This window comes from Cynocephalus volans, chromosome 2, assembly GCF_027409185.1.
Source record: "Cynocephalus volans isolate mCynVol1 chromosome 2, mCynVol1.pri, whole genome shotgun sequence".
NCBI lineage: Eukaryota > Metazoa > Chordata > Mammalia > Dermoptera > Cynocephalidae > Cynocephalus > Cynocephalus volans.
In genome coordinates this window covers 169,000,486-169,008,369 of record NC_084461.1, presented here as the reverse complement: position 1 = coordinate 169,008,369, position 7,884 = coordinate 169,000,486, and the positions used below count along the sequence as shown (strand labels likewise).

Here is a 7,884-nt window from a genome sequence, read left to right as displayed (position 1 = left end):
GCCCGTCTGGTGCCGCCGCAGCCGCGCGGCGCAGGGAACCATCCGGGGGTGGGGAGGGGGCGCTCGGTGATCCTAGCGAGGACCGGCGACCGTGTGCCTGGGCGTCCCTGGTGAACGGGGCCTGGAACTGCCATGAGCAGGAGGTGACCCGAAAGGACCCCGAGAGAGGGCAGCCGAGGCGCGGGGTTTGCAAGAGTCCGGGGGAGGAGCTGTGGGCCGTGGAAGATGGGGCCATCTGGCCGGGAGAGGTGTGGGTGCCCCAGAAAGGGGGGCCGGGCTGACGGAGGCAGAGGGCACGGTTTGCTGGGCTCGAGGACAGTCGGGGAGAACCCGGTCAGGCCGGTGGGGACAGCAGGCCGGGTGGGGGGTGCGTCTGCCCGGTGAGAGGCTCCTGCACTCATAGGCCCTGTGACCTGCCCCGGTGGCCTTTGCGAGCCTGGATGTCCTCATCTGCAAGTGGGGCAAGATCTCAGTGTAGTGAGGATTTATAACATATGGAACGTGCGCAGAGCCCTTCCCAGCATGGTGTTGCTTAATAAACTTACACTTAGCCCTTTCTCTCTTACCGACACCCCAAAGGTCCGTTTGCTGGTTGCTCAATAAACAGTGATCGAGTGATAAAAGCTCGTGTAAGGAAAGGTGGCCTTTAGTCAGGAAGCCGGCAGCCTGGGGACATGGTGGACTTATGTCTCAAAGACCATCTCCATCTCTCTCAGGTTTGTCGAAGGGCTTTATAGGGGTCTGTGGTGGAAAGCTGATCCATGGTGACGAAGCGGGATGTGCAGATGTGCTTGACGGTTTCAGATAATCATCAAGGAACTTCCCGGGTGGAACTGAACATCATCATACTTCATTCTCCACGGGCTCAGTTCCTGTTATTCTCAAATAGGATCAGGTTAGTAAGCTAGTAAAGAAGAGCCATCTGGGTTAATAATTTTCCTCTAATTATTTGTGTACAATGTGAGCAAGAGTCATTGTGTTCTGGCAATCAGCTGCAGGCTGTGTGGTTTGGGTTACAGGAGAGAACAAGTTTTTACATTCAAAGTTTTCACAAAATGGAGTCACACCTGTTTGGGCTGTTACAGCTCTTGGAAGAAGGGGGTCAACTCAAGAGGCTTCACGTTGCCCCGCACTGTGCAAAGAGAGCTTTGAGCCAAATAGAATTGGGCTAAGTGTCAAAGAGTCAGAACAGGTGCCCGGCCTAGCTAGCTTCCTGTTTCCGGCATTCCCATCCCCTTACAGATTGGATCTACATTCAGACTTAAGGTCTCAACCTGTTGGTTCTTTGTTATCATGGTAGAAGGAATTTACTGATATTGATTGCGTCAAATGGACGGACACCCACAGACCTGCATTTGATGGCTGTGTCACTGTCATAGGTGCATAGACCCATACTCAGCCAGGAGTCCTGATTTGCAAGTCTGTATTGGGTTCAGGATTCCAGCTTTCATGGCCAAAACATAGTAGGGTCTGAGAGACAGGAGCCACAGCAGAGATGTAGGCGAAACTGCTGGCACCAGACAGGTTCCGTATCCGTGTTCCAGCACAGAGCAGGGTGACATGCCTGAAGGCACACAACTTGTGGGTTGGGTTTTTATCCTGCTGAGTCACTGTCATGTTGAGAATGTCCTGGTAAGTCACTGTCATGACTCAGTTTCTCCATGTGTAAATTGGGAGCAAGGATACCAGCTGTTTAACTTCCCGTAGTGTAGGTGCAGTCTTAAACAGCTCCTCCTAAGGTGAGGCAGTTGGTGGGTGGGGTGTAATTTCTGCAAGATGGAGTGGGTGCAGTCTCCTGGTGACATCAGCACGCTGGCATGGCTGAAGCAACACAGAAGAACCAGGAGGCAGCCTGGCAGGGAGTGCATCCCCCAAAGGGAGGGGAGGAGGAAGGCTGGAGAGGCATGGCCAACCCTTTCCCGGGAGTGACTTCACCACACAGGGATTCCCCAGGGGCAGAGTGTAGCTCTGCGAGTACCCCAGATGCTGGCCGTGTTGTGAAGCACCCTCCCACAAGAAATGCACTTACACGCCACTTGTGCAGAAAAGGGCAGTTTATTCACTCCAGCTGGCCAGCGTCCATCTCCCAAGGAGCAACCCAGGAAGAGCGGCATTGGGCCTTGGTCTTGTGGGTTTTTAAAGACAGAAACCTTGGGGTTTTTAAAGACAGAAACTACATCCTGTTGGCACACGGGTTTGTCCAGGTGTATAAAGCAAGCTAGGGAGCTAGGTCACAGAGGCCAAGAATGAGCCGTTCAAGCAGTCAAGCATATAAGTTTTCATTGTGTATGGTTCCTATTCCCATGTAATAATTCACTGTGTATGTCTCCTGTTTCTATGCAATTGTTTTTTGTTTCAATGAGAAGGTCAGAGGTTTCTCATGCAGAAGGAGGGTAGTCTGCAGGTCAGACGGGGCAAAATGGAGTTACTTAGGTTAAGCAAGCAATTCTACAGAAGCGGATAGCGTACATTATGAGGGTGTAGGGACTCTGTTTCAGCCGGGGCGGGTGGAGCCCTTGTGCTGAGCATGGAACTATGACTTAGGAAGTAACTCGACTGGTGGGCTGGCCAGGGCTGAGCCACAGTGTGTGACATAATTGCAGATACATGAGTGCAGTGCTTGGCCATGTCCTCTGAGACTGGTGCCAGCCTTGTTTCCTACTTCTGGGGGCCTCCTCTGATGGCAGCCTCATCCTTAGAGGTCCTCGCTTTCTGCAGAGCTTCACATAGCAGGCTTGGCTGGTGTCAGCTCTTAATTCAATGAAATGTCCCAACGAACCCCAGAGGCAGTGCACTGAATAGGGTGGCTTGTGGGACCCCTCTTTGCTGGTCCAGCTGGCATCTTTGCTGCCCCTTTGTCCTCCTCAGCAGGTGTGTTTATTACACCCACACTCAGGAGAGCCCTCCACACCCCTAAGAATAATCACTCCCACCTCAGTCAGGCAATCCCATCCTCAAGGTCTAGTTCAAGCCCCACCTCCGTCTTCAGACCTTCTTCTGCAGCTCCAGGTTTGTTCTGTAAACTCTTATGAAGGTACTTCAAAGAGTTTGTGGAAAAACAGAATTAAAAGATAATACGAGTCTTTCCATTTTTTTTAAAAGTTACCCTCGTAGAGCATACAGAGTCGCTTCACACACTCATATATGATCTTGAGTTGGCTGCCATTACTTTAGGTTTATGAGTCTTTTTTTTCCTTTTTCTGGTGGCTGGCACAGGGACCTGAATCCTCTACCTTGGTGTTACAAAACCGAGCTTTAACCAACTGAGCTAACCAGCCAGCTGCTTGGTTTGGGAATTTTAACTCCTCATTTGGAGCCTAAGTTTCCTGCTGGTGGAGGTGCTCTCAGCTGTTATCACTGTATTCCTGCAGCACCCAGAACAGCGTGGAGTGTATTTCAGGCTCTCACTCACCACTAGTGGGTGTGACCGAGGTGAGTTGAATTTGTTTCCTTCTGCCCTCACCTTCTTCCCGAGATAGGACATTTATCTCCAGCCCTTCCTGGGCCATAGCCCACACCAAGCTGGGTGAGTAAGACAGGTTCTTGGTAAGATGGAGGAAGGGGCAGAGACCCTGTTAGTACAACACAGTAGAGTTGAGCTGGAAAAAGGGGTCAGCTTCAGTGAGCGTTTTAGTCCATCCATTTATAAAAGGGGTGGCCGAAGTCATACCACGACAAGGCGTGCAGGGGGAGGGATGGCTGTGAAACTACCTCATGAATGTCTGTTAGGGATTTCACCCTAAAGTAGCCCAGGAGGGTCCTCTTTCTTTTACATGATACCCGTTCCCTCAGCTGGCCAGACCCTGTCTCCTCCACCTCCCCGGCTGAAAACCGAGTGGAACTGGGGGGTGACCTGAGCCAGGCTCATGGTTCTGGGCGGAGTCTGGGGAGAGAGGCAGGGTGCCAGGGAGGCCGGAGAAAGAGGGGAGGAGAGAGGGGCGAGCCTGGGACGCTCCCCAGGCGGTGTGGACTGAGCTGACCCCAGAGGAAAAGTACAGAACTGCTTGGTACCATCCTGTGGTCCCTGTGTCAGGCAAGGATGGTTTTCTTTCTTTTTAATTTTCCTTAGAGGCCAGCCAGTATGGGGACCTGAACACTTGACCTTGGTGTTATAACACCACACTCTAACCAACTGAGCTAACCAGCCAGCTTGAGGATGTTTTTATTTCTGATTAACAGAGTTTACCTTCTCAGTTTCTATCCATTAGAACTGTGGGTTAAACAAGCATCTTGATAGATAAGAATTTCATCCTAACAGAAAACCCCGTGTCAGAAGAGTTGTATTTTAATGTGTAAAGAAAACACACTTGGTGTTTTACTTCATACTCTCAGTACTTTACTTCTGACACTAGACGTGTGGGCGTTTTCCTGCACTGACCCATTTCCAACACCAGCTGGGTGTCCTAAAATCCAGCTCTATTCTGACCCTACCAGGTGTTAGCACAGATCCCACAATTAAGGGCTCAGTCCCACAGGACTGCCCCACTTCAGATGCCAGCACAAGTCTAGGTTGTCACCTGTGCTTCTGACCCCCTTCTTGGGTCCTATCATTTGCTAAACGGCTCACAGAACTCAGGGAAACACCTTATTTACGTCTAGCCATTTATTATAAAGGATACAGTCAGGAACAGCCATGGGGGAGATGCACAGGGTGAAGTGTGGTGGGGGTGGGGGGCGCGGAGCTCCCATGCCCTCTCCAGGCCCACTCCTCCACCTCTGCGTGTTCAACAGCCCAGAAGCTCTCCCCACCCATCCTTTTGTGGGTCAAACGTAGTCACAACTGATTAAATCATTGGCCACTGGTGATTGAACTCAACCTCTAGCCCTTCTCCCCTCCCTGGAGCTTGGGGGTGAGGGTGGGTTGGCAGGAAAGGGCAACCCCCTGATCACTTGGTGGTTCCCCTGGCAACCAGCCCCCATCCTCCAAGAGTCACCTCATTTACACTTAGATTGAAAGAAGCTTGTTATGAATAACAGGAAATTCCAAGCGTTCTAGGGGTTCTGTGCCAGGATCAAGGACAAAGACCCAGTATATATTTCTTATAAATCACAATATCACAAAAAGGTTACTTGAAACACTTCAAGAAGAAAAAGAAAACATTATCTCTCATCCTAATACCTCAGAATCAGAAAGTTAAACTGTTAAGGGCAACCAAAGTGTGTCAGCCCTTCTCTCACCTGGGCAGCCATCTGAGTACTGGGCCCTCTGTCCTTGGCTCCTCTTGTGGGAAGAGACGAAATGTCCCCAGCAAACCTCACCCAACACAGCTCAGTTACCTCTGGAGGCTACTTGGGAGGAGGCCAGGGAGCTGTAACACCACACAGGTCCAGGAATTTCTCTCTCCCTGGCTTGGGAAGCAAAGGGCAGGATGCTTGGTTTCAGCGGGGTGGCATGTGAACTTTAGGGATTCCCAGGTGGAAATACAAAGCAGCACATATGGACCACCCGCTGTGTGGTCGGCCAGCCTTGGTAGGGAAGGGCCCAGCCCCCATTCATCTTCCTCCATCCCCAGGAAGCTCCAGAGCAGCCGTTTACTGTGGGCTCAAGTTCATGGCTAACAGGCTCAAGAGGCGTGGTCTTTGGGAATCCTCCTGCACTTTGCACAGCCCCAAGGGCCAGGACGAGGCTGCTGCCTTGTTCTGAGGGACACCATACTATGCCACATACAGATTGCCAGCCTACACCTGCCTCCTATGCTACACACTACACATGTGCCACCATGGACACTACTATGTACTTTCACCATCAGAATATCTAGACCAGTGCAGGGCCCAGGACACTTGAAGGCAAATGAGAAGGCTGGATGTAGAGACGGATAAACTGAGGCCTTGCTGGGTTGGAGTGCAGCATGTCATGTCCAGGGGTCACTTGCATTGTTACTCTCCTTGAAGTGTTTTGTGATACGCCAGCATCTTCTCCCACCTCCGTGGTTCTCCGAGGACAAATAGTGGGGACAAGGAGAGGACAAAAGGAGCCTAGAATATTCTGTTACGATAAGTAAGGAAGTGCTCAAAGATTGACAGAGACGTTTCCACTTTAAAGGGTCTCCCACCCCCAGCCCTCCTCCCCATGCCAGCGTGGGTGGTCTTACAGGAGAGTGAATGAGCACAGAGTTGGGGTAGGGGGCTTGTTTTCTGGACCTGGGTCTGAATCCTGCTGCTAACTAGTTAAGGTGACCTTGGACACGTTAATTCTTCTTTTTTTAAAATAAATGATTTAAAACTTACAGAAAAATGTTGCCAGTAAGGCAAAAAACCCTTTTGAGACGCTACCTCATGCTCCAATGCCTTAGCATGTATTTCCCACAAACAAGGACCTTCTGCTACGTGTGCACAACGCGGCCATGAAGATCAGGAAGTTAACCTGGATGCCATCAGGCTATCGGCTCGTCTTCAGGCTCGAGATTTACTGTTGATTCCTTCACAACGAAGGATCTGGCCCAGGAGCACACGTTACATCACTCTCGTCTCCTTCAACTTGGAACTGTTCTTCAGTCTTTCTTTCCTCAATTTGTTTGACTTTGACACTTTTGAGCATTACGGGCCAGTTGTTTTGTAGAGCGTCCCTCAGTTTGGGTTTGTCTGATGTTGCCTCTGAATAGATTAGGATTATGGGTCTTTGGCAGGAGCGTCACAGAACTGTCTCCGTGTTCTCACCGTGTCTGATCAGGTGGCTCAGGATGTCAGATTGTCTCATTCCTGAGATGTTTGCTTTCACGTTTGGTTAAGGTGATGTCTGCAGGCTTCCCAGTGTAAAGTTACTCCTTTTTCTTTATAATTATTATGTATTTTGTGGGGAGGTTCTTTGAAATTATGTAAGTTACATGTTCCTTATCAAAGTTTTAATTAATTTATCCATATCAGTGTGGAATCATGGATTCTTATTTTATTCAATGAGTTGTAATCTATTACATAGACAATGTTTTGTTTGATACTCAAATTGTCCTCGATGGGACTCCTTTAATCTGGCTTCTAGGTTCTTTTGAAATGTCCCCATCAATCTTTGAGCACTTGCTTACTTTTTGTAAGAATACAAGAGGTCTTCAAAAAGTTCATTGAAGGATTCTCGTTACCTTTTAATTCAATCTTTCCACGAACTTTTTGAAGTACCCTCATATTATAAGACTAAGAATAATATAAGAATTTTTAAGGCACATCTTGACCTCTCCTTACCCCAGCGATACGTCCTCGGAGCATTGGTTCTTTTGAGCAGAGAATAGGTCTAGAAACCAAGATTTGGGTGGTAGACATGTTTGGAACAATCGCGTGTTGCCACTCTGAGCCCTCTCAGTGTACAGAGCTGGGGATATACTAATGAAGACACATTCATATATCTATGTCTACACATCTATGTTTACTTCTAACGTCTACCTGTACTGTTGAAAATAATGAGCTCACACTGATACCTCCAGTTAAGCACTGCAGGGTTCATTCTAGTTCCCCGTTTCTTTATCTGTAGCTCCTTCCTCTAACGGAGAGACCTGATTGTGTTATCTGTGGTGGGCCGGCCTGGTTAGCTCAGCTGGTTAGAGCGTGGTGCTGATAACACCAAGGTCGAGGGTTCAGATCCCTGCACTGGCCAGCTTCCAAAAAAAAAAAAAAAAGTACGGAGCCAATATCCCATTGCCACTGGTGCCCCTCCCCCATACGGTACCACCCTCACCTGCCTGGGCTCCAGCACCCCTCACACACACACCCCTCCCCGTCCTTCTCAGGATCTGATACCCCGTGCTGTCCCCCCTTCCAGCATGGACTGTGTCCTCACTCCCCATGACCACCATGGACCCTCCTCACCCTGCTCAGCATCCGACACCTGCACTGACTCACCCCCTGAACTGAGCAGCCCTCCCCCCTCATGCAGACGCCCTCTTTACCCTGCTTGGG

At 49.9% G+C, this 7,884-nt stretch overlaps 1 non-coding gene across 1 annotated transcript; it reads left to right on the top strand.

Annotated features, from left to right (window-relative positions):
• Positions 1 to 7,506: 7,506 nt before the first annotated feature.
• Positions 7,507 to 7,582, top strand: TRNAI-GAU (transfer RNA isoleucine (anticodon GAU)). Its single transcript has one exon. It is a non-coding gene; the product is annotated as a tRNA-Ile (tRNA).
• The last annotated feature ends 302 nt before the right edge of the window (positions 7,583 to 7,884 follow it).